The 26554-nt window shown below is 37.4% G+C and overlaps 1 pseudogene; it reads right to left on the bottom strand.

The window, feature by feature from the left end:
- Positions 1-205: 205 nt before the first annotated feature.
- Positions 206-9847, bottom strand: LOC125148664 (60S ribosomal protein L7a-like; annotated as a pseudogene).
- Positions 9848-26554: the final 16707 nt, after the last annotated feature.

Genomic DNA, 26554 nt, shown 5'->3' with positions numbered 1-26554 from the left:
TTGAATGAGTGAGGATATAGTGCACACTCTTGTTTTCTTCCTAATTATAAAGAAAATACCATTTAGTACGAGGTTTATCTTGAGCAATTTTGTCAATACTTTTTAGCAGATGAAAATAATTTTCTCTTCCATTCCTAGTTTGCTAAAGGAGTTTAAAAGAGAACTTTCTATTACTTTTATGTACAGAAAATTCAGCAGCACACACTTAGCCCAGTTTGGTGGCCAGTTCTTTAGACTTTGCCTTTTCCAACTTGGTAATGTGAGCCATCAACTTTGGACCCAGGATGCTGTCTCCCCAATAAAGATGGATCTCATCATATCTGTCATTGTCATTGGTCCCAATAGTTTCCACCAGCTTATCCAGAGCTCCTTTGTTTTCCCAGTTAACCTATGTGAAGATGTAGGTCTTCCTGTGGACAGGGTGCCCCAGCCTGGCTTTCCCCTTGATGATGCAGTAGGGAACCCCATCTTATGACACAGCAGGCAGGAAGACAATTCAATGGGATCCACATCATGTGCAATCACTACAGGTTGAGCCTTCTTGTTTTCCACCAAGGTGGTGACAGTATTAACCCCAGCTCAAATGACAGGCAGCCTCTTAGTGGGGACATGCCCTTTGCTGGCAGCTTTCTTCTCAGCCCCAGGGGCCAACAGTCTCTGCTTCTTCTCTTGCTCTATTTCTGGTCTGTATTTGTGAGCCAGCTTAAGCAGTTGAGTAGCTATTTGGTGGTCCAAAGCCTGGGTGAACTGGTTAATTGCAGGAGGCACTTTTAGACATTTATACAGAATAGTCCTTTGCTACTGCAGCCAGAGGTAGTGGGGTCATTTGACAAAGCGGGTAAGGTCCCTTTTGGGCTGGATGTCCTGTGTGAAGGCAGAATTCTTGGACCTTTTCTCAAACAGGGGAGTGACCACCTTCTTGTTCTCCTGCTTCTTCACGACAGCAGGAATCAGGGCCACCTTTTTCCCCTTAGCCTTCTCTCCTTTTTTGCATCTTGGATGGCTGGAGGAGACAACTAGACTTTTTTTAAATCATCAGTGGGTTGTCAGATCTTATCAAATGATTTTCCTACATCTGTTGACATGCAGATATAGTTTTTCCTCTTTTAAGTTTTTAATGTGGTGATTTTATTACTTCATTCTTCTAATGTTAAACCAAACTTACATTTCTAGGTTTAATTTAACTATACTATCCTTTAAAATGTATTGCTGGATTCAGTTCATCAATGTTCTTTTAAAAATTTTGTCATTTATAGTCTTGATCAAGATTGGTCTATAGTTTTCCTTTCTTATATTTTCCTTGAGAGGTTTAGGAATCAAGATTATAAAATGAATTGGAAAGTATTCTCTGTTTATCTAGACTCTGGAGAAGTATATATAAGATAGAATGTATCTATACCATGTGTGTATAATTCACAAATGAATAAATATTCATATAGTGGGGTTGAACTAAACTTTTTTAATGATGAAGGGATGTTGAAATTCTTTGGTGACCAGTGATACACATAAAGCGTATAAATTCCCTAGTTTGACATTTGACGCTCTCTACAGTCTAGCTCTAGGCTCTTTTTTCCAATCTTAAGCCTTAGGGGAAAATATTACTCTTGATTTCCATTAGCTATATTCCTTTTCTTTTCCTAAATTTGTAGAACTGGTATTTTAAATCCATAAGAGAGCTTGTATGGTCTCTGGAAAAGTCTTATCCTTTTTCAGATGAATTTATCTGGTCTCAAGAAGGTTGAGTTAGTTTTCCAAAGTCACGTGACTAAAAGAGTCACCCTGTAGGTTCTAACCTCCTTTGTGAAGTTGTCTCTTGTTTTTCTAACCACTTTCCTGCAACAGCAGCATGACTCACCACTGCAGTTATAACACACTATACCAAACTCATCCCCTCTCACAATACATGACTTCCCCAGAAGACTGCTAGTACTTATGACAGTCTGTTATTTATGTGGGTAGAAAATGCAGGGTATGCTATAGACACACAATAAATACTTGTGGATTGAATGTGCTGTTGAATGCACTGTGTGTTCCATTACACTGTAAACTTCCTGAAGACAAATTCAGTGCACAGAAGGTGCTCAAAACATGTACATTAAGTAAAGGAATGCATGGGATAAACCATATGGTTTGGAATAAACCATGAATAAACATATGAAATAAACCATAAAGTGCTAGAGCCAGCCCAGTGATTTTTTTTCTACTCTAGCTTGCTACTCTGTAGACAAAGGACATAAATTCACAAACAATACATATCTGAAATACCTTACTTTATTTTCTGAAAGAGAACTGATTATTCAGGAGTTAACAGGAGAAGAGATTCCCTAAGGAGATTTTTTCTAAAAACAGCCTGTTTTGAAAGGTTGCCTCAGGGATTGTTGTGCTAAATGCTCTCAGCAAAATGCAGAATAACAGGCATCCATGTGCTCTTTGTGTAATCAAAAGGGCTGTGCTATTCATGTGTGTGAGTGTGTGTGTGGAACAAGGAAGAATTTATAAATATTTATAAAATATACTCAAAAGTAGTACGTGCTTCCAGAGTTAGAAACAATGATTTGTGCAATAAGATTTAAAGTGTGGTATTTTCTTTAATTAAGCATTTATAAATTAATAACACAACCTAACATGTTCTATTTAAAGTTAAGATTTTATTTTTTATTGGTATTTTTAAAACAGCTTTATTGAGGTATCACTGACAATGAAAAACAGTGTAAATATTTAAAGTATACAATTTGAAAAGTTGACATATACACCTTCATGCAACCATGACTACAATCAAGATAATGAACATATCAATCATCTCCAAAAGTTTCCTCTCGCCCCTTGGCTATCTCTCCCTTCTCCTCCTATCCCTACCAACTATGTCCAGGCAGCTACTGATCTACTTACTGTCATGAAACATTAGTTTTCATTTCCTAAAATGTTATATAAATGGAGTCATGTGGTATATATACTTTCTTTGTCTGGCTTATTTCAGTAAGGTTAATGACATTGTGATTCATCCATGTTATAGTATATACTAATATTATAATTCTTTTTTTAATTGCTGAATAGTAGTTCATTGTATGGATATACCACAGTTTGTTTTATTCACCTAGTTGATGGCCATTAAGATTGTTTTCAGTTTTTGACACTTAAGATTACTAGATATTAATGCACAAGTTTTTATATGGACATGTATTTTCATTCTTCTTAGAAATACTTAGGAATGGAATGGCTAGATTCCATAGTCAGTGTATTTTGCGGGGAGAGGGTATGTTTTTTGCTTTTCAAAGAAATTACCCAAGTGTTTTCCAAAGTGGCTGCACCACTTTATGTCCCCACCAGCGTGCTTAAGAGGTTCAACCTAAAGTTAAGATTTTAAACAACTAAAGCTTATAATATGCTCTTTGTTTTTTATTAATCTGTGCATTTCCAGAGTACCTATCAGTTATTGAAAATGAAAATGTAATTGCAACACCGCCCTAAGGTTGAGTCATTAATGTTTTTTTAAGGTTATTTGTTTGAGAGAAAGAGAGAGCACAAGTGGAGGAGGGACAGAGAGAAAGACAGACAGAATCCCAAGCAGGCTCCTCACCATTAGCGCAGAGCCTGATGTGGGGCTTGAACTCACAAACTGCAAGATCATGACCTGAGCCGAGATCAAGAGTCAGACACTTAACGGACTGCACCACTCAGGCACTCCAAGTCATTAATGTTTTATAGAGGACACAAATGCTGACAAATTTCGTGTATTTGGTCATGATCCTCATTATCACCAGGTTGTGAGTCAACTCATGTAGAGATTCTCTAGAGTCACAAGAACAGCATATACCAAGGCCCAGTCAGAGCCTGTGGAAGGTTGAAGAGAAAATAGGATGCAGAAGTATTTGAACTTTGCTTATATTCCAAGGTGACAAGTCTGGTTGTTATTCAAGAAATTATGGAGTGGCAGGAATAATATCATTTTATATTGTTTATATGATTGTCAGTGTAGTACAGGGTTATGAAAAGCAGTGTTGTGTAGTGGATAAGATCATGGACTCTGAAATCAGATTGTATGGGTACATACCCAGTGCTGCTTCTTTTAAGCTGCATAACCTTAGGGAATTTCACAGCTCCTTACTTTCTTCATCTACAAATGAAGACAACAATTGTAACAACCTCCTTGGGTTGTTTGGAGGATTGATGAATTAATAAATATAAAGCACTTAAGACAATGCCAAGCATACTGAAGCAGCATATATGCTAAGTTGATGATGATGAGAGATGATGATGATGATGATGATACAGTATTAAAATAGAATTAACAGTGAGGTCCATAGTTGGAAGTGGGGAAAGCATTTAGAGAAGCAAAATTTTACCTTAAAGAGAATGACTTTGAATAATGACCAGATATGCTATTATATTTACTCCTTGTCTCTTCTCTTCTGGTCAAACTGGGATCAGACATAACTCTTGTTAGACAAAGGTGTTGAAATTAAATGTGATTGGAATATAAAATCTGGAATTTAGATAACTGAGATTTGGAATGGACAAGAAAATGTGACCTTACAGTAGCAACTTCTAAGAAGTTCTTTTTATTTCCCCCTATCAAATAGATGTAGGGATTATAGTATATGCTAAGAGGAGAATGACATTGAACAGTGAAGATTTGGGAAATTAATGTGAAGAAATCTTTGTGAAAGACTCTCTTTATGTCAGCTTCCATCTTAATTAACTCTATTGGAATGGCTGGCAACACAGTTCTTCAAATAGTCCTGAAACACTTGCTCTTAACCATTATGCTACACATGACTGCTGGGGGTGGGGTGTTGAGAGGTGAATAGTTCTAAATGTTTAAAGCAACTAGATCCCTTTTTAGTAAGTTCACTCTGGAACGGTGTGAAACATGGTCTGAAATTGGGAAGCACTGAGAGTAAGTAGTCCAGATGCATGTTCAATACTCCAAGGTCAGAAATGATGAAGTTATGGATCATGTCAGTAGAGAAGGAGACGTATTTTAGGATAGTGTTTTGGGTTTGTTGATAGCATCTAAGAATGAGAGAAGTTCATGGGGTAGATGTTGAGAGTGTTAATTTTCCTTAGGAGCACAGAAGTTGAGAGTGTTGTTTGTGTAAGATAATTAGGTGAGAGACATATTAAGTTAGTGTTGTCTGAAGCTGGTCCTATTTGTGATCAATTGAAAATAAGTTAGAGTTTCTGAATAGCAGGGGCACATGGGTGGCTCAGTAAGTTAAGCATCCGACTCTTGATTTTGGCTTAGGTCGTGGTCTCATGGTTCATGGAATCAGGGCCCACCCTGCATAGGACTCTGTATTGACAGTGTAGAGCCTGCTTGAGATTCTCTCTCTCTCCCTCTCTCTGTCCCTCTCCCACTTGTTCCTCTCTCTCTCTCCCTCTTTCTCTCAATAAATAAGCATTTTTTAAAGAGAATTTCTGGAAACAAAATGTATGGAGATTTCATCAACCTGGAGCCAAAGGCAAAAATGGATAAAATTACCAAGAGAAAAGCATGTAAAACAAACAAACAAAGAAAGGGAACAATAACAGAAAGCTGGAAAACATTGGCATTCAAAAGGAAGATGAAAAGTAATGTGAGAGGAAAGATGAGCAAATTTTCCTTCAATGACCTCTTCATCCTTCCCTTATATTTTGATGTTCCCAGGGTACCATGTTCAACCCCTGTTCTTTAATGTATATACCTTTGTCTTCAGCTCAGAAGCCAAAAATCCAACTGCCTACTAGATATTTCCATTTCAGCAGCCCCCACCTGGCAATTCAAACTCCTCCAGGGAGTCCCTCATTTGACCATATTAAGTCCAAAAACTCCTTTTATGCCCCCTCTTTTATGAAGTGCACCATCATTCACCTAGTGGCTCAAGTCTAAACAAAGCTCTGGATCATTCTATGGTACTTTCCCTTCCACATTTTCTAAATTTAAGTTTACTGCATTTCAAAAATTCTATACCATTTAGAGCTAACTCACTCCTTCCTCTTATTAACCATAGTAACTCCCTTTTAAGTTAGGCTTTCACATTTATTCATCTGGTTGCTGTGCAGTTTCTTAGTTGTGTGTTCTGCCGTCTCATCTCCTTCTGCACTTCCCCTGTGATTGTTTATGTCATTTCTTGCATTAAACATAGTATTGATTTCCCCATGGATAAAATTCAAATTCCTTGGAATTGTATATAATTCTTCAAGTCTTGGCTACCTATTGATCTTTATCTTTCACAAATTCTTAAGTGTGAAGCCCCTAATATATATACCTTGCTGGTTTGAATTTCAGAATGATCTGATGTAACTGACCATGCATATGTATTTGATGGCTTGAAATGTCTAAATCAGTGGTCATCAATTATGGCCTGTGGACCAAATCTAGGCTGACATCACTTTTATAAGTTTTATTGGAATACATCCATGCCTCCTAATTTACATGTTATATATGGATTCTCTCACACTATGGGGCAGAGCTGAATGATTGTGATAGACATCATCTGGCCCCCAAACCTATAGTGCTTACTCTCTGGCCCTGCACAGAAAAAGCTTCCCTAACTTGGGTCTAAAGTGATGTTATAAATACTAAGGAAACTTGATCCAAAATAGGATTTCAGAAGTCAAGGAATGTTTTTGCAGGGAACTATGCATCAACTTCATATAAGTGCATAAGTTTAAAACAACAACAACAACAACAACAACAACAACAACAACAACAAAACTCTGTCTCTCGTATATTATAGGTAGAGCTTATATCTATTGTGTCCTCTTTATACACAAGAACTAAGATTGTCATGTCATCTCCCAATTTTCCACCCCACTCTGACCACATTATTGTCTACTTTGAAAAATCCCTTCATTAATGGCCAGAAATCTGAAACCAAACACTTCAAGGCTTGTGGAAGCTATGGGAAAGGGCTTCACAGACTCCAGTCACAGACAACATGGTTGACTGAGGGCCAAAGGCACTGAGCTCTGATATCCATGGCTGCTTTTACACTGAGGTCATCCTCCCCAAAGCTGTTGCCAGCTGATGAGTTCAGTATTGACTCTAAGGGAAACCTGTTCCTAGAAAACACATATTCCTCTGATGCTGACTTTGGCCTGAGGATTCTTTGAAGGCCTTGTCAAACATCCCTTCACTTGCATGGGGTCTAGGATGCTTATACCCAACCTTCCTCTTTCCTTCACTCAGAGACAGACTTGCATCACTACCCAACTGCTCTGCCAGCCTTCCGTGCCTCCCTTTCCATTTTTCTTTCATGGGCATTTTCATACTAAATACTTGCATCTTAGCTCTCTCTAGGTATCTTCTGCTCAAGGGAATTAGATTTTGTTCCCCTTCTCTACAGAGCATGTCTAGTATTTTAACTTTCCCTCATCTTTTCCTCATTCCTCATTCCTCCCTCCTCCCCACTACTTCCAAAAAGAAAATCAACTTTTTTTTTTTTGTCAAGATGGCTAAAAGTCTATAGTGGAACGTTCTCAGTGAAGCAATATAATGGAGACATTCTGGATCTTATTACCTCCTTAAAAGCATCAGAGTCTGCAGAATCTCAGAATGAGGTGAGCATTATTTTCTGTGACCTACTCACACAGCTTCAGAAATAGTAGGCAAATGGGATACATGCATTTCTATTTTCATCTGGGACTTTTCTACTCTGATTAATTAAAGAAATGAAGAGAACTAAACTGAGTTATTCTCACATGGTGCCTAGTCATTGATTTATTAAGCAAATATTTATTGACTACCAGCTATGTGAGAGTCAGGCACTGTTCTAGGTCTGTGAATCAGGCCCTTCATTCCCAGCCTTTGAGAAGTTAGTGCCGAATATATCATGCAGGCTCTACCTCTTGACAGTAGCTTTGATGGCTCAGAGATTAGTCAAGAAATTATGAAGTACCCTTTACCAACATCTACCAGCCCACATAGTCTACAAATTAGAAGTTAATTTTGTCTTATTTTTAAATTGCAAATATATGGGCGCATGGGTGGCTCAGTCAGTTAAGCATCTGACTTTGGCTCAGGTCATGATCTCACAGTTCATGGGTTGGAGTCCCGCATCAGGCTCTGTGCTGACAGCTCAGAGCCTGAAGCCTGCTTCGGATTCTGTGTGTGTGTCTCTACTAACACTCTATCCTTCTCTCTATCTCTCAAAAATAAATAAACATTTAAAAAAATGTTTAAGAATAAATTGCAAATATATCTTTGAAAAGTTAAGACTAAAATTGGATCACAACCTGATGTTTTGATTCAATCAAACAATTATATCAACTAGTGACTTGGGAAATCTGCCAGTGTGAGCTTAGCAATGTAAAATAAACTAAATAAATCATACAAGAACCAAACATACATGAAAAAATATAACAAAAATAAATTTTGAAAAAGGAAAGATGAAATACATATGAAGAATGAATTAACAAACCAGAAGAAATAGAAAGAATAAAGAAATATGTAGAAAAAATATAGCTATGATATACAGAATATAGAAATAAATGTGATGGCATGCAGCTAGTCCAAGAAAGGGTGAGAACTAAAATTAAGAGGAATAAACACTCGAGCAAATAATGGAAATACATTTTTAAAATAATTTTTAAAGAGATGACAGATCTCTGATGAAAAGCACCTGTAAAGTGCCAATAAGGAAGGCACTTGGACATCTTAGAAATGCAAGATTACTATAGATGCCAAAAACATTCCAAAAGCTTAGAGAAATAACAGATCATGTTCAAAAGGAAAAACGTTTTTAAGATTACACTAAATGCAGCATGGAGTATAGTTTTCAAGATACTGAAGGAAAAGATCTTAGAACTTAGAGTATTTATCCAACAATACTGTCATACTAGAATAGTCTGTCATACAAGTCCTTGGAAATTTTAGTCCACATCACTGACTAGGGATCAGTAAAAAAAATTTAACAAAAATAAGAGTACCAGCAACATAATTTTAAAATAGGCAAAACAAGTTTTCTAGAAAATGGAACATATATGACCAGTAAACAACCTAAGATATGGTCGATATCTCTCATAATCAGGGGAATTGCAAATCAAGATTGCAATCAAATAGAATTTTAAATCCATTCATTAAGGAAAAAAAAGTATAGGAGAAGCCATCATGGGGGAGAAGTAGGGGGACTGGAATTCCCCTCATCCCTCAAACATAGCAGTATTGAGGTGAGAACACTTGTAATACCAGGAATCCAGGCTACACAGAGTGGCAGAAAAACCTCCACAAGGTACAGACACAGCTTGGTGAGACACAGGTGTGTGTTTGCAAATTGAGAGAGATAAAACTGCTGTGTAGACATGGAGGGTATGGACCCCTTTGGTGGAGAAACAAAAGGGAGAGAATTTGGACAAGGGAAAAACCTCACCCGACCACAGAAAGGGGAATGAAATATACAGAGAGATCCAGTTTCTACTTTGCAAATGGCCTTAGAAGTGACGATCAGAGTTTTCAGGGTTGTGCAACTTTCTCCAGACTAGAGCCAGCTACATACTTGCACCTGGGGGCCGGGGGGAGCCAGCTCTGCAGCGATCTTGAGGGGTGTGCTGGAAGAGAACAGTTCCCTCCCTCGAGTACTGTGGGAAGAGGATATATTGCTCCCCCCCCACCTCCAAGGACAAAAAACCCTGCAGGCACCAGCCAGAGGCCCCTTTGTCACTGGGCAGAATGGTGCTACCCCAAAACCAGGTCCATGTGGAGCTGGATCCTTTAAGACATCGGGTTTTGAATTCCAGTTCATTACCTGTGGAGCAGGGCAAGCCAGCTGCCCACACTGCTCTGTGACAACTGCCTAAACAATGTGGTTTGAGACAACTGGTCTGGGGAGGAGAGATTGAGGTGTCGCCATTTACTCTCTATCACCATCATGATAGGGCTTCAGGGAAAAAGGTTGGGTCCCCAGTGGAGGTGGACCTTACACCAAACCCTACCCCTCTGTGCCTAGTATCTCCTTATCTACTGGAGTGAGATTGACACTGACCAAACCAGGCAGCCTCTCCTCCAGACCAGCACAGCCACTGGTCCCAGGCACCAACAGACAACTGTCTTGAGGTTTTGTATGTTACTTTGTTTATTTTCTATTTTTTATTTACTTTGTTTGTTTTATTATTACTATTATTTTTCTCTTCTTCTCTTTTCCCTTCTTTTTCCTTCTACCCTCCTCCCCCCTTTTTGCCCCTTTTTCCTTTGGAATCAGGCTCATAGTTCCCGATTTGATTTTTGGTCAATTCTTATTATATATATTCTTTATTTCTATGTTCTGGTTGTTTGTTTGTTTAATCAGGAATTTTTACTCTATTATTTTTATACCTTTTCTGTATTTCCTTCTTCTTTATTTTCCTCTTTCTCTGGATTAAGCCTTATAGTTTCTTTGATACTCTGGCTGGTTGTTTTTTCTGCTCCTGTCATTTCTCTCTTTGTATGGGATAAGGCCCCTTCCACCACCACCCCTTTTCCCATTTTTCCAGGGTTACTTCAATGAACAAATCAAAGCACACCTGGTGGAAGATCCAAACCACCACTATGAACAGTGAGATGCAACAGAGATGCAACAACAGAGTACACGAAACACACTCCAAGAACACTTCCTGAAGTTCCAGGCCCTGGACACTGTATGACCCCTTTTTAATATAGTAGTAGAAATTCCAGGAGGAAATGACAGCCAGAGAATTGCTCAAAACAGGTATAAACAATATATATTAACATGAATTTAGAATAATGGTCATAAGACTAATAGTTGGGCTTGAAAAAAGCATAGCAGACAGCAGAGAATCTAGTGCTACAGAGATCAAGGACCTAAGAAATAGTCACGGTGAATTAAGAAATGCCATAAACAAGATGCAAAATAGGCTACATGCAGTGACAGCAAGGATGGAGGAAGCAGAGGGAAAAATAAGTGAAATAGAAGATAAAATTATGGAAAATGATGAAGCTGAGAAAAAGAAGGATAGGAAATTACTACACAATGAGGGGAGAATTAGAGACCTAAGTGATTCAATGAAACGTGATAATATCTATTCCCTGACTTTAGCCTGTACTACAAAGCTGTAATCATCAAGACAGTATGGTATTGCCACAAAAACATTCACATAGGCCAATGGTATAGAAGAGAGAACACAGAAATGGACCCACAAATGTATGGCCAACCAATCTTCGACAAAGCTGGAAAGAGTATCCAATGGGAGAAAGACATGTCTCTTTAGCAAATGATGCTGGCAGAATTGGACAGCAACATGCAGAAGAATGAAACTGGACCATTTTCTTATACCATACACAAAAATAAATTCAAAATGTATGAAACACCTATTTGTGAGACAGGAAACCATCAAAATCCTAGAGGAGAAAACAGGCAACAACTTCTTTGACCTTGGCCTCAGCAACTTCTTACTTGACATGTCTCTGAAAGCAAGGGAAATAAAAGCCAAAATGAACTATTGAGACCTCATCAAGATAAAAAGCTTCTGCACAGCAAAGGAAACAATCAACAAAACTAAGAGGCAACCAATGGAATGGGAGAAGATATTTACAAATGACATATCGGATAAAGGGTTAGTATCAAAAATCTATAAAGAACGTACCAATATCAACGCCCGAAAAACAAATAATCCAGTGAAGAAATGGGCAGAAGACATGAATAGACACTTTTCCAAAGAAGACATCCAGATGGCCAACAGACACATGAATAGATGCTCAACATTGCTCATCATCAGGGAAATGCAAATCAAAACCACATTGAGATACTAAATCTGGTAAGAGCAGCTAAAAATTAGCAACTCAGGAAACAACAGATGTTTGGTGAGGATGTGGAGAAAAGGGAAGCCTCTTGCACTGTTGGTGTAGATACGTATATACATATATACAATGGAACACCAATAGGTGATGAAAAATAATGAAATCTTGCCATTTGCTACAATGTGGATGGAACTGGAGGGTATTACACTAAGTGAAATAAGTCATTCAGAAAAAGACAGATATCATATGTTTTTACTCATATGTAGAATTTGAGAAACTTAACAGAAGACCATAGGGGAAGGGAAGGGAAGGAAAAATAAGTTACAAACAGAGAGGTAGGCAAACCATAAGAGAATCTTTTTTTTAAATTTTTTTAATGTTTATTTATTTTTGAGAATGAGAGAGAGAGAGACAGAGCACGAGTTGGGGAGGGGTAGAGAGAGGGAGACACAGAATCAGAAGCAAGCTTCAAGCCATCAGCACAGAGCCCAATGCGGGGCTCAAACCCACGAACCGTGAGATCATAACCTGAGCCAAAGTCAGTCGCTTAACCGACTGAGCCACCCAGGTGCCCTGGCAAATCGTAAGAGACTCTTTTTTTGTTTGTTTGTTTTTGTTTTTTTTTTTCAACGTTTATTTATTTTTGGGACAGAGAGAGACAGAGCATGAACGGGGGAGGGGCAGAGAGAGAGAGGGAGACACAGACTCCGAAACAGGCTCCAGGCTCTGAGCCATCAGCCCAGAGCCTGACGCGGGGCTCGAACTCACGGACCGCGAGATCGTGACCTGGCTGAAGTCGGACTCTTAACCGACTGCGCCACCCAGGCGCCCCTTAAGAGACTCTTAAATACAAAGAACAAACTGAAAGTTGATGGTGGTGGGGTTTGGGGGGTTAGGGAGAATGGGAAATGGGCATTGAGGAGGGCACTTATTGGGATGAGCATTGGGTGTTGTATGTAAGTGATGAACCACGGGAATCTACTCTCAAAAGACAAGACTCAGGGATAGCTTACTTTGTCTTACTCTATCAGGTAATTTTTAACAGTGTGGATTTTAAATCTTATTATTTGTGATAGGAAACATTTTCTATAACCTACAGAAAATTTAAATCAATATTGCTGCTCTTTAGTTAAAAAAAGAAAAGAATATGTATATTCAATTTTACATATATAATTCTATATATGCAATTATAATGAAAGAAATGGAAATGTGATTTTGTGAATTTGAAAGCACTGCTCTGGGTTTCCAGAGTCAGGCCATCAGCATCATCTTACTGAGTCCTCATATCACACATTGGTGTTTTTCTCATTTGCATGTCTACCACAGTAAGATTAATCTTATTTAGGCCTGACTAAAGTTATAGATTAGATTATGATTGACTTTGTTTTTTAATTTAGTGTTTTCCCTTTGAATGAGCATGCACAGGGGAGTATCTACATGCTGTGGTGTGAGAGGCAGGGATATATGGAACCATGTGCTAACTCTCTTCAGAACATCATGATGCTTCATCTATACTAATTAGAATTTCAGAAGCTGAGCAGGAAATCATTCATATGTAGAAGCAAGATCAGTTGGTCACAGAGTGGATGTATTAATTCAATTTATTGGTCACTTAAGAGACCTGGACACCCCAAATTATTTTATAATTCTCTGCACACATATCATATGTCATGCTTTTCAGTATTCTCTCTGTTCCATTATCTTATTAGAGCTCTCCTGTGATCCTGTAGGATGGGTTGAAAAAGCATAATTAGTGCTGTTCTACAGATAAGAATGCCAAAATATGGCAAGAGTAAATACTCATCTGAGTTTAAACCTCATCTCTATCTGATAATAGAGCTCATAACAGAATTCCTGTCCTCAAAAGTCTAGCTATATTAACTAATTTTGTTTGTTGCAACAAATACTAAAATGTGCAATAGCTAATATCTGATAGAAGTTTCTCATTCAGGTAAAGTCCAAAGAAGGTGTTCCTAATCAGTAGGCAATTTCTTCAAAGTGTGAATATAGGACACAGGCTTCACCAGTAGCTTCCAAAGTCACTGTCCCTATCTGCATCAAGCTAGTATAAGAAGAAAAAATATGGAAGATTTATATAGGCCAGGTCCCCAAGTGGCAGGCTTTACTTCTACTCATATTACATTGGTAAAATTCCATTTAAAATAAAAAAAAGCTAGGAAATGTTATCTGGTTGTTTCCTGGAAGAAGAAAGTGTTCACAAGTATGGTGAACTCTTAATTTCTTTCTGGCATACTAATCAAGCCCTTTTTTTCTTTTATTTATTTTTTTTAATGTTTATTTATTTATTTTGAGAGAGGGAGAGAAAGGGAAGGAGAGCAAGAGAGAGTACATGCATGCTAGCTAGAGAGGGGCAGAGAGAGGAAAAAAGAGAATCCCAAGCAGGCTCTGTGCTGTCAGTGCAGAGCCTCATGCAAGTCTCAATTTTATGAACCTTGAGATCATGACCTGAGCTGAAATCCCGAGTTAGATGCTTAACTGACTGAGCCACTCAGGTGACCCCAAGCACTCTTTTCATTGTACCAACTCATTGCAAAGGTTAACATACACCTATTTCCTCACCTCCCCGGAACAAGCCACAAGACACTGAAGAATGAGAAGTTATTCCTTGTCAGAATCAGTAACAGATTAAGTGAATTAACATGTTCAATGGATACTCTGAATGTGTTTGTTGACCCAGTTCCAAAAGGAGTGCTCTAATAAGGGGACACAGGGTTTTCATGGCTAACATTGCAATAGACACTTGAATTAAGACATAGATAACAAATTGATCTATTTCTACTTAAAACACTTCTGACACAAAATGTGTGTAGAATTTTTTCCACACTAAGAAGTTCTGCAACTCTTTGGACACCAGCTGGGTGACCTATAATTTAATTCAATTCTGACACTAACTACCCAGAATAAGAGATACATACAGCAAGGTATAGAGGAAGAAATATAAGCCTCCATGCCCTTTTTGGGCGTGTTACCTTCCAGAACCTAGATATGTTCACCACTCCGGAAGCTATCTGAACCCTTTGTTCAGGGTTTTGATGGAGATTCCATTACATAGACATGATAAATTAAATCATTGGTCATTAGTGACTGAACTCACTGCCCCTCCTTGAAGGTCCAAGGGTAGGGCTGGAAGTTCCAAACTTCTAATCACTTAGTTGGATTTTCTGGTGACCAGCTCCCATCCTGAAGCTATCTGGGAGTTCCTCAACCAAGAGTCATCTCTACCAAGGCACTTTAAAAAAAAAACAATTATTTATTTGGGGGAAGGTGCAAGTGAGGGAGGGGCAGAGAAAAAGAGACAGTATTTTAAGTGAGGTCTTTGCTGACAGGCTGATAGCAGGGAGCCCAATGTGGAGCTTGAACCCATGAACCATGAGATAATGACCTGAGCCAAAGTCACATGCTCAACGAACTGAGCCACCCAGGTGTCCCTAAAATGCATTATCAAAAAAAAAAAAAACTAATAAAGTTTAAAAATATACAAATAATTTAAAAATAAAGTGCATTTCTACTACGTGAGCTAAGTATAATAGATTCCAATTACCTGTGGTAGTTATGTTCTATAAACTTTCCAAGAGCTGTGAATTAGTGGACACTGAACCAATGCTCCTATGGGAAATACAAGTTACATTCCTGTGAGACTCTGGTTACAATATTTTCATCAATCAATCAATATACAACCACATTTTATGTATGTTTCAGTTTGAAGACATCTGATTTAGTGTATGATGTTTATTTATTAACATTAAACTCAAGGTCAAGAACACTATAATTCATGCCTAAATGAAGCTTATCTAGAACACATTTTCTCCATAAGGTTCCTCATATATTTCTTGTATTTAGGGACACTAGACTGCATTTCAGCAGTATGGTTGGGAGCCATTTTAAGCAGCAAAATCACTAAGAAGAATCATAGAAATGTGTAAAACATGGCACTAAATATATCATGAAAAGGACAATTGTTTATAAGAGGAGAACTGAAACAAGAGGAAGAGTATCACCTTGACATAAGCTGGGGACATGAGCATTGGGCAACTCAAATTTTTCACTGCTCTGTGCATGTCTGTGAATGACCATGAAAGCATCACAAATATAGACTTTGGGGTTGCCATAGATTTTAGTGAGTAGGCAAATCTACAATATATAGAATCTGAATAATGAGGATTAATTGTACCATTATTATGGCCATTTTACAAACAAAGAAACAGATTCTTGCAGACATCAAGTTACTGCCAAATTTATATAATTGGTAAGTGGCATATGTGGAATATACATGGCTCCTGAGGCCAAATTTTAATTATGATGCTATTTATCTCATGATCCCCTGGGTGTGTTCAGGAACCAGTGGCCCTCTCTAAGAATTGTGGATATTTAAGCCTAGAGACCATTAGCCTAGAGACCTTTAAAATATCTCCAAATCTTAAGATTCAGTTATTTTAAGAGATATAGTTGTGCAAATTCTAATGCATTATGGGGCCACATTTTTAATAATTTATCTAACTATAGTATATTTTTCTATAAGCTCTTAATAGTTTTTTTTCTAATTTTTTAAACATTTATTCATTTTTGAGAAACAGAGACAGAGTGTGAGTGGGGGAGGGGCCGAGAGAGAGGGAATCAGAAGCAGGCTCCAGGCTCTGGGCTGTCAGCATAGAGCCCCCAGTGCAGGGCTTGAACCCACAAACTATGAGATCATGACCTAGGCCAAAGTCAGACGCTTAACCGACCGAGCCACCCAAGTATCCCATGCTCTTAACACTTTTAATGAGATTTCATTATGACCTATTTGTTTTGTAAAATTTCTTTACCTTCCACTATAATGTAAAAACATTACATTTAAACTGTTTTACTAAGATTTTTTAAAAAAATATATACCAGAAATTTCTCTGGATTTTGCTGTTATCATTCAGTGAAAACCATAGATCTAATTTTGTGCAGGCTATAGTTTGCTTTTGATTCATATCACATACCTCTGGTGACCCTTTGGCAGGTCAATAATAATGGTCAGGAATTGCAAATATTTAGTTGGCCTTTTTCAGGAACTCAGTTTGACCTCAGCCTTCAAATGTAGGGGTTCTGAAATTCTTCTCCAGAAATGACATTTTTTTATTATCATTCCTTTCCAGTTTTATTGAGAAATAGTTGACATATATAACTGTATAAGTTCAAGGCATAGAACATGATGGTTTGATTTACATATATTGTCGAATGATTGCCACAAATAGGTTCAGCTGACATCTATCTTCTCTTAAAGATACAATAAAAAAGAAAAGGAAGAAAATATTTTCTCTTTGTGATGAGAATTCTTAAGATTTACTCTTTTTTTAATTAAAAAAAATTTTAACATTCATTTTTGAGAGACAGAGTGTGAGTGGGGGAAGGGCAGAGAGACAGGGAGACAGAATCTGAAGCAGGCTCAGGCTCTGGGCTGTCAGCATAGAGACCAACACAGGGCTCGAACCCATGAACCGCCGAATCATGACCTGAGCTGAAGCCAGACACTTAACTGACTGAGCCACCCAGGTGCCCCGATATTTACTCTTTTAACAATTGTCCTGTATATTATAAAGCAGTGCTAGCTGTAGTGATCATGTTGTATATCACATCCTTAGTACTTATTTATCTTCTAACTGGAAGTTTCTACCTTTGACTATCTTCCTCCAATCACCTCTTCTCCTACCTCCACATCTGGTAACCACAAGTCTGCTCTCTTTTTCTGAGATTTTTGCTTGTGTATTTGTTTTAGGATTCTACATATAAGCGAGATCATATGGTATTATCATTCTCTGACTTATTTCACTTAGCAGAATCCCTTCAAAGTTTATCCATGTTGTCACAAATGGTAAGATTTCCTCATTTTTAATGGTTGAATAATATCACATTGTGTGTGAATATACTATACTACACTATAATATAATATAATATGTTATTGTATGTATTGTGCACGTGTGTGTGTGTGTGTGTGTGTATGATGTATATATCATGACTTCTTTATCCATTCATCCTTAGATGAACACAGGTTTTTTCCCTGCCTTGGCTATTATAAATAATGTTTCTATGAACATGGGGGTGCAGATATCTTTTTAAGTAAGTGATTTTAACTCCTTTGAATATATTCTCAGAAGGGGAATTGCTGGACCATATGGTAGTTCTACTTTTAATTTTTTAAGGATCCTCCATACTGTTTTCCATAGTGACTGTACCAGTTTACAATCTCACCAACGATGTATAAGGGCTCCCTTTTCTCTACATGTATGTCAGCATTTGTTATGTGTTGTCTTTTAGATGATAGCTATTCTAACAGGCATAAATAACATCACCTTGTTGTCTTAATCTACTAGTGGAGGGAGGCAACTCTTTAAGCTCTGAGAGTGGGAATGGGGTATGCCCATGGCTGTAACCCACAATGCAGGAGAGAACTGGTTGTACCCTCTTGCATTCTCTTTTTCCACTGGAAGAACTGAAGGCTCAGGAAAAACCTCTCTGTGTGGTGCTGTACTAACTGGAGAAGGGGCAGTGTTGTGCAATGGGGTGTTTCAGCCTTACCCTTGTGTTCTAGAACTCTCTCAGTGGTGTCTTATTGTTGGATAGTTGTAAATTGTTTTTTTTGTGAGGGAGAGTAAAGTCAGGAACAACCTGTGTTGCCATCTTGGTGAAATCACTTACCAAAATCCACTTACAGTACTCCCAAAAGTGTACCATTCAGGAAAGGCAGGAGGCTGCTGTGTATGCTTGTGGTGCTGGCAAGTCCCAATTCCATAAGGCAGACCAACAGTCTAGAAACTCATACAAGTTTTTATATTACAGTCTTGAGATGGAATTCTCTCTATAATTTCTAACTTTAATTGCTCATTTGAATTATCATACTTCTAATTGGATAAGCCACCCTTTTATTTCCATCAACCTGCTTATGAACTCCCCTTCTTGAAGCAATTAGATTTTCAAAGGGACCTTCTCGAATCAGGGAAGAAAGGGCCAGGAATTGAATGAGAAACTTGATGCAATCTCAAAAAGATATGTCCTGGACATTAAAACAAATCCTCCAAATCCCTACTCCTACATGGTTATTACAGTAGGAATCTGTGCAAATTATTTTGGTAGAGGGGTTGCTGCCATGAAATGCAAAGGTTACCAAAAAAAAAAAAAAGACTTGTTTTTACAATGTAAGAATGCATCCATTTTTTGGCATCTTTTTGGAAAAATATAATTAGAATTTCTTCCTAGCAGCAAGGATCTGGCTCAATTTGTTGTTTTTCTATAATAAAAATTACTATCTCTTTATATCCTCTGTCAGGATATTTTTTGGGGGATACTATGTGAATGACCTTTTGAACATATTTGCCCCATTGCAAATATGTCATTGGTCTTGACTTTTCTTAAGCCTTGTTTGAATAAATGAATATTTCATGAACAGCTGCAGCTACAATTATCTATAGTTCAGGGACGATGTATAAAGGAAATAGTACAGTGATCTGTGATGCTTTTAACCTCTTCATGGAAATTGAATTAAGTCAGTAGATCGGATGAAGAACCCATGTACCTTTCCTTGTAGAATCAGAGTCTGATCAAATCCCCCACAACTGGCAGAGGCCATTTACAGCAGTCTGTTCTCCAGCCTTAGTCCCTGAGAGCACAGTAGACAGCATCCCATGTACCCAACCCACTCATTATTCTGCACTGCCTCTAGGAGTGTCTGTTTGTCTCAGCAGCCCCTGCCCATCCCCTTGCTCTTCTCTTTCTTACACAGTCATCTCTGCAGAGGCTAACTCAGTTCCTCAACCTGTCACAAGAGCAGCAGAAGCCTATGTGTCACCATCCATCTTTGGAGGTGAGTCATGCTGCTCACCTGAACAGGATCCAGCCTGGCTTCTGAGATGCTGCATTCCCATCACCTTTGTGGACCAGTCAAGTATTTTTTAGAGGCTTTTTTAATGATTGAGCATTTTCTTCAAGTGAAATCTTTCATGAAAGTCTACTATCCTATACCAAGTAGATGAAAGGTACCTACTATGCACAATAGATAAATTAGATCTATTTTGAGTTGGGGGACCCAGATTTTCCTTGCTTAACTACTGCTCTTACAAGTGGCCTCTGAGACATTACCATAGGTCCCCATGTCTTTGTGGTCTGAATCTGCTGGACTAGGCCAGAAACCTAATTGTGCCTTGATTTCCTCTTACTTTCTGGAAATTCTCAAGCATTCTTCTTGCTATAACAGACCTCCTTTCAGACTAGTGTATTATACTGATCCCTCAATAATGGGTGGGGCTTTTGGAACTCCTGCAAGCCCTTCCTTCCCTGAGACCAGAGCCCCATTGTGAATGGACAAATTGCTTTTATTGATTTCATCCTCCAGCTTGGACTCCACCCTCCACCTAAGGACTTACCAGCTTCTGATGGCTAGAAATAGCTAATGTATGTAAAGACAGAGAGATCCAAATTAAGTATAGTCCAACATTTAAGATCTCAGCCTGGGACTCCTCCCAAGTCTTCATCCTCCATCTTAGTTGCACTTTGACCTGGGTGTAGTGCTTTTTACATCTGGCCCACAAGTTCTTCCAGCAGTTCCTTAACCCCCCCATCCCAAGAAAGACTCTTAAATATTTTGTCACTTTGTCCCTGGCTGCTGAATATGTGTTTGTGTGATGGCACCTCCTCCTGGCTTCATTCTGTTCAGGGAAGTGGAATAGAAAGTCTAATTTTACTCAGTATGCCTGTTATAGTGGAGACCTTGTAGTGAACCTTTAAACCCTGGTCTGAGGAGTCCTAGATGAGGCTATCTAATGCCGGAGGGGCTACCCAGGAGATTGGGCTACCTTATGTTGAGCATTGCTGTCCTGAGGGCTGACAGGATTAAGACCTTCATACATATATAGCTCAGTTATGCCCAGTGTGCATTGCAGGCTACACAGTTTGGGTTAAACAGTAAGAGACAGAAAGAAAGAGGAGTCAGCTCTGGGGCCCTGGTGGCACAGTCTCCTGTGATATTTAAGCAGTCGGTCTGAAAGATCAAAAGATACAAAGGTAAGATGACAATGGTGGATCCCTTTAAAAACAGTCATGGTAGTTTCCTCTACCCTTATTTCAGACACTTTTCTAAATTTCATTAGATAGAAGTCTGTCTACATAAGCCATACAAGCCACATACCCAGGCTTGCATATATGTGTATACATGTACACCTGTTCTTGTCTGAGTAAAACACACACCTAATTAGTTAATTTAGTATCTTCGAAGGTTTTATGTTGAGCATTGCCTTTTGTTCTGAATGTTTGACCTTAAGTTTCACCCACTTTAATATCACTCTTATTATTATTCATGAGATGCATACAGAATGAAGAATTCTTACTGAAATTTTTCACTGAAGTCTGATTATAACAACCAAACCCACTTGGCCACCCCCATAGTTTTGATAATTTTATCTTAGGTCAGAGAAAAATGGTTATTGATACCATGGGGTCTAAAGGGATAGAAATTCCAATAGTTGGGGTATAGAAAGGAAACCAATTTTCTCATGTAAGGGAACACAATCAATGATGCATTACTTTAAAACCAAGAGTGAAAGGGGTACAGCTATAGAACCATTTCTACCACCAGATGGTGTTTGTCTGCTTCTGTGTACTAATTGCTATCAATAATTAAACACAGGTCTCTGATTCATATGCACAGAGGCAGTGATTCTTAAATTAAACATTTTAGAATCATTGTAGTACATTTTATAGGTTCAGCTAAACACAGCACTCTGGATGATTATGATTAAACATACTGATACTAAATTACATATTGATCCATAAATATCAATGTGCACAGAGAAGCAATGAGAATAATGCTTGTAACAAGAAGGAGCATTTTAATTTTAGATGATAATGGGTACAGCTTTCAATGGGACATCTGGCAGAGGTTTGGATTCTTCCAGTTGACTTTCATCATGTAGGAAATAAATTTTATTTTTCCTTTTGTAATATTAAACATTAATTATAGACTATATCTAATTTTCTGAAGTACATATCCAGCAAAAGTAGATTCAAGTATCTCAAAAATGAAGAGAAGAAATAATTTGTGTTTTCCCCCAGCATTTTCTTATAACTTTAAACAGAGTAACATAACTTAAAATTATTTCAACTTCCTTGAATGTTTATCAATAAGAGAGACAGATGAACAGAGATATTTTGAACGGAGATAGCATTGGTTGATTAAAAAAAGAAAAAGTGTGGTTCAAACTGGATTCTACCATGTGTATGACCTTGTACCAAAACTCTATGACCCTGAGTGATTATGTCTCCACCAAGATTTTAAATAAGGGAGTATAAAGATCTCTGAAGTCTTTTCAGCTCTAAAATTACATGATTTCATTATCTTATTAAAATCCACAGCTATTTGAGAGGAAGCTGCATTAATGCAAATGGGAACTGAAGTTGCTCATAGAAGCCAGAAGTTGCACTTGATGATTCATTCATTTCCAGTCATATCTTCTGCTGCTCTATTGACTAATGCAGATACTTTACACATTCTGCATCATCATCCTCAATCAAAGCCATCAGATGATGCACATGTATAAAGAACTATCTCTCAATTATGAGTCATGTGTTCAACTTGCTTGAGGAGACAATAAATAATAAAAAAATATATTAGAAGTAAAAGGACACTGTTCTTTATAAAAATATATAAATGAAGCAATATTCTTATGGCTAAATTGTTCATTGCTCTGAAAAATATTGTGTGCCAGTGTTACTCAGCTGATTAGAAAACTGTGGGAAATTATAGTGTATGAGGTACCTAAAGAACAGACAATACTTTCGTAGAACCTCAGATACTTTCATAAAGTTTTTGTCTTCAAGGGGTTCCAAACACTTTGCAGTAAATTTTAAATGTCATAATTGGTTTATTCTCCTTTCTTCTTCATCACTTTGGTTGGCTACCAGAGTGCCTATGCAGGTTGGAGAGGAGACAGTATAGCAACAAAGCACATTGCTTCAACAAGGTCAAAAGTTGAGTTAACAAAAGTTAACAAAACAAACAAAACAAAAGTTAACAAAAATGTATGCAGTGTAAACAAAGTCATTTTTATCTTTTTATTTTCCAGTGTGGCTTCAGGGACTTATCAGTTCCATCAACATCTGTGGAATGCATTTTTTAGCAGTATATTTATAAAGGTAGGTAAGCTACAAAAGAGGAAACCCCTATAGTGTCTATGCTGTGCCTTAATATCCTCATCTATAAAATAGATCTATTAATACTCTAATAAAAATATTAAATATATTCAATAATAAGGTTTGTCAAGGAATGGAATTATATAAACCTCATGTTGTATCCCACTGTAACCATTTTATACCCCTTCTGATTCATTTAGAGGTAAACATTGTGCCCACTGTCCTCTGTAGCCTTTTCAAACTTTTCCTACCAAACAGTTGTAATGACAATGCTGGGTTTGTTTTTTGGAAATTTTCACTAATGTTCATGAAATGATATTAATGATGTTGTTATTTTGGGTTGACGCAATCATCACAAATAAGCATATGAGGTTTCAACATAAATGTAGGATCATTTTAGATTGCTTGCCCAGGATTTTGAAGAAGCCAAGAGAATGGCAGTGTAAAATTTTTAACATATTGATCTGTATTGTATGAGTTATAAAAATACACATTGCCTAATAAAACAAAAAAATAAAATACCAAGAATAGGCAAGAAACACAATACGTTGTACATGTTATAGAAGAGGTCAAGTATGGCATGGAAGTGTCATCCTTACCAAGTTTGGTGATGTAGAAAAATAAGAGAACATATTTTTATTTTTCTAATACTGTGCTTCAGAGTGAAACCTCAATAGATACTGACACAAGGTAGACTAAAGCAAACATCACAACATCACAAGGGACCATAAAAATGACACAAAGATTGGATGATTGTAACTAAATCTACAGAGACCTGGGAAGAGAAAATGCAGCTTGTGGTACATACACAAATACAAAGAACCACATTATACATGTAAGCTGCTGCCCAGGCAGATAAGGAAACATTATTTATTATCAGTTATCTGTTCTCAGGTTTTAGTTTTGACTCCGGAGTTATTGAAGATATTGCAAAAGTAACAAAGGAAAATTACTTTCATCCCTGCCTTCTTGAATAAACCCTTGTTTTCAAGATTCATCTGAGTTTTTTCAAGCTGCTCAAAGACTTCAAAATCTCATGACAGAGAGAAAACATATATCCTCTCCTCTGATCACAGAGAAGTCAGCTGAAAGAGAGATGCAGAGAATTATCAAGACAGGGACAATCCTTATAGCAAAGAGTCACCAATGTGATTTTGTATTTAGTGTCCCTACCACAGCATTCAAAACTTTTTTCATCTTTTCCTTACAAGTCTCATGTTACAAGTCTCATGGTTTTTCAAGTACAGTATCTGCTAAATTATAAATAGAACATAAGGGGAATAATTACAGGAAGCCATTATGACTCAATACTGAATTGAATCTAATCAATCAGATAAGTCCTAGCAAGGGTGGGGAAAAGCCCAGAAAAGTTTTTTAAAAAAGATGAGAAAAGTGAAGGGGAAAAGCCAAATTTGGGTTTAAGGTAAATTCTTTACTCAGTGTGGGTGCCATGTGGTAAATTCTGAGATTTTCAGATGCTTAGGAGATTAAGAAGAAAAAGGAGGAAATGTAGAAAGTGAATAGGAAAATGCTGAACACAAATTTTTCTTTCTTCATTTTTACACCAAGGACCACTCTTACTCATTACCTGGCAGAGGAATGTTGCAAAACAGGTTTCACAGTTAGAATTACCCTCAATACCTTTTAACTCTGTCATTCATTTTCAAGGACAGCAGCAAAGGGAAACTTTAGAAATAGTCGAAAACGATAGTAAATATTAAATGATCAAAATACAAAACCAGAAGGAGAAGCTTACAGAACTGGATTCCTTTTGGTAGCACTTGTGGTAGAATGTGGTAACAAAATCTGTTTATCTAATAGAATATCAGTTCCTCAAAGGCAAGGACCATCATTATGCTTCTATCTATTATCCCACAGTTCCTAAAACATTTTTTGGTCCCTACATATGCTCAATAGATATATGTTCGTTCTCTTTGTTAACTCCATAAATGGGGATCAAATGAGTCTAACAAAGGTGTACAATTCTAGAAATGAGCTTGAATTCTAAATTCATAACAGCACGAAATTTTGGTGATGACTTAATGCAAACTTGAGACCACCCCAGGTGCTGCTAATAATAACCTGAAGACTAGCTGGCATAGGTTGATAATCTCTGGGCAGGAAAGGCATAATTCATGAATGACTGGATTTGGGAAATAGATTGAAATAACTTCATTTACTCTTATGAAAGAGTTACAGTCATTTAAAGTTACCTTAGATAGGCACTCCTTACCCCTTGAAAGCATAAAATATTTTCTTTTTTTAATGTTTACTTATTTATTTTTGAGAGACAGAGAGAGAGAGAGAGATCATGAGCAGGGGAGGGGCAGAGAGAAAGGGAGAGAGAGAATCCCAAGCAGGCTCCACACTGTCAGTGCAGAGCTGGATACAGGATTCAATCTCGAGAACCATGAAATCATGACCTGAGCCAAAATCAAGACTCAGACACTTAACCAACTGAGCCACCCAGGGGTGGCTTATATTTTCAAATAATCACTTGGTTAGAATGAGTAAATGTGCATTTCCATTTATAACACTTATTGCATGTTATTGTGATTCTTTGATGATGTTTATAACTTTATCTTCCTCACTGGAATATATATTTCTTCTGTATAAACACAGTTTAATCCACCCTTTTAGCTTCAGTCCTTATAGTAGCCCATAGGTAGAGACATACTCAATAAATGTTTATTGAATGGACAACTCAAAAAAGCACAAATCTCTTAATTTGGTGTTTAAGCTGTACCACAAACTCTTCCCAAGCCATTTCCAGTATTTTAAGCACTTCTGTCGTGTCCCAAAATCTAATTTCTGTGTGTAATAAGCCTGTTTAAACCCTTACATTTCAGGGAAACATTTGTTGATACAGATCTTTTATATACATGTGTCATACAGTCATTTGTACACTTTTCCTTTGCTAAACCTTTGCTGAATCATGGTTAAACCAGACGACTGATAACAATTTACATTTGGGGCTAGTATTCTAAAATGGACTTTAGTCCTACCTTACTACAAGAAAACCCAGAACTTTGACATTGGCATATGTGCTTCCTATTAATTTTTTAAACTAAACATTTTATATTGGAATAATTTTAGATTTATATACGGGTTGCAAAGATAATATAAATGTCATAAAATTGTATACAGAAAATCCCAGGGAATAATAATAATAATAATAATAATAATAAAAAAAGACTCCAAGAGCTAGTAAGTGAGTTTTATAAGGTTCTAGGATACAAGGTCAATATAAAAAGTGTAACTGTATGTTTCTATGTACAAATGATAAAAAATTGGAAAACAAGATTTGAAAACACAATATCACTTAAATAACTTAAAAAATGAGATACTTAGGTATTAATCTAACAAAACATGTACAGGAGCTATATTCTGAACACTATAGAATGTTGATAAATCAAAGTGACTTAAATAAATGGAGAGAGTTACCAAGATCATGGTTTGAAAGACTCAACATAGTAATCATGTTAGTTCTTCTCAAAGTTATCTATGAAGCTTATACAACACCAAACCAAATCCCAGCTGGAGTTTTATAGATGTAGACAAGCCAATTCTAAAATTCATATGAGAGGGGGGCTCAGTTGGTTAAGCATCTGACTCTTGATTTCTGCTCAGGTCATGATCTCATGGTTTGTGAGTTTGAGACCTGCATCAGGCTTT

Source organism: Prionailurus viverrinus, chromosome D3, assembly GCF_022837055.1.
Source record: "Prionailurus viverrinus isolate Anna chromosome D3, UM_Priviv_1.0, whole genome shotgun sequence".
NCBI classification, from domain to species: Eukaryota; Metazoa; Chordata; class Mammalia; order Carnivora; family Felidae; genus Prionailurus; species Prionailurus viverrinus.
Note: the sequence above shows the minus strand (reverse complement) of the source record. Positions and strands in the feature narration are given on the sequence as shown.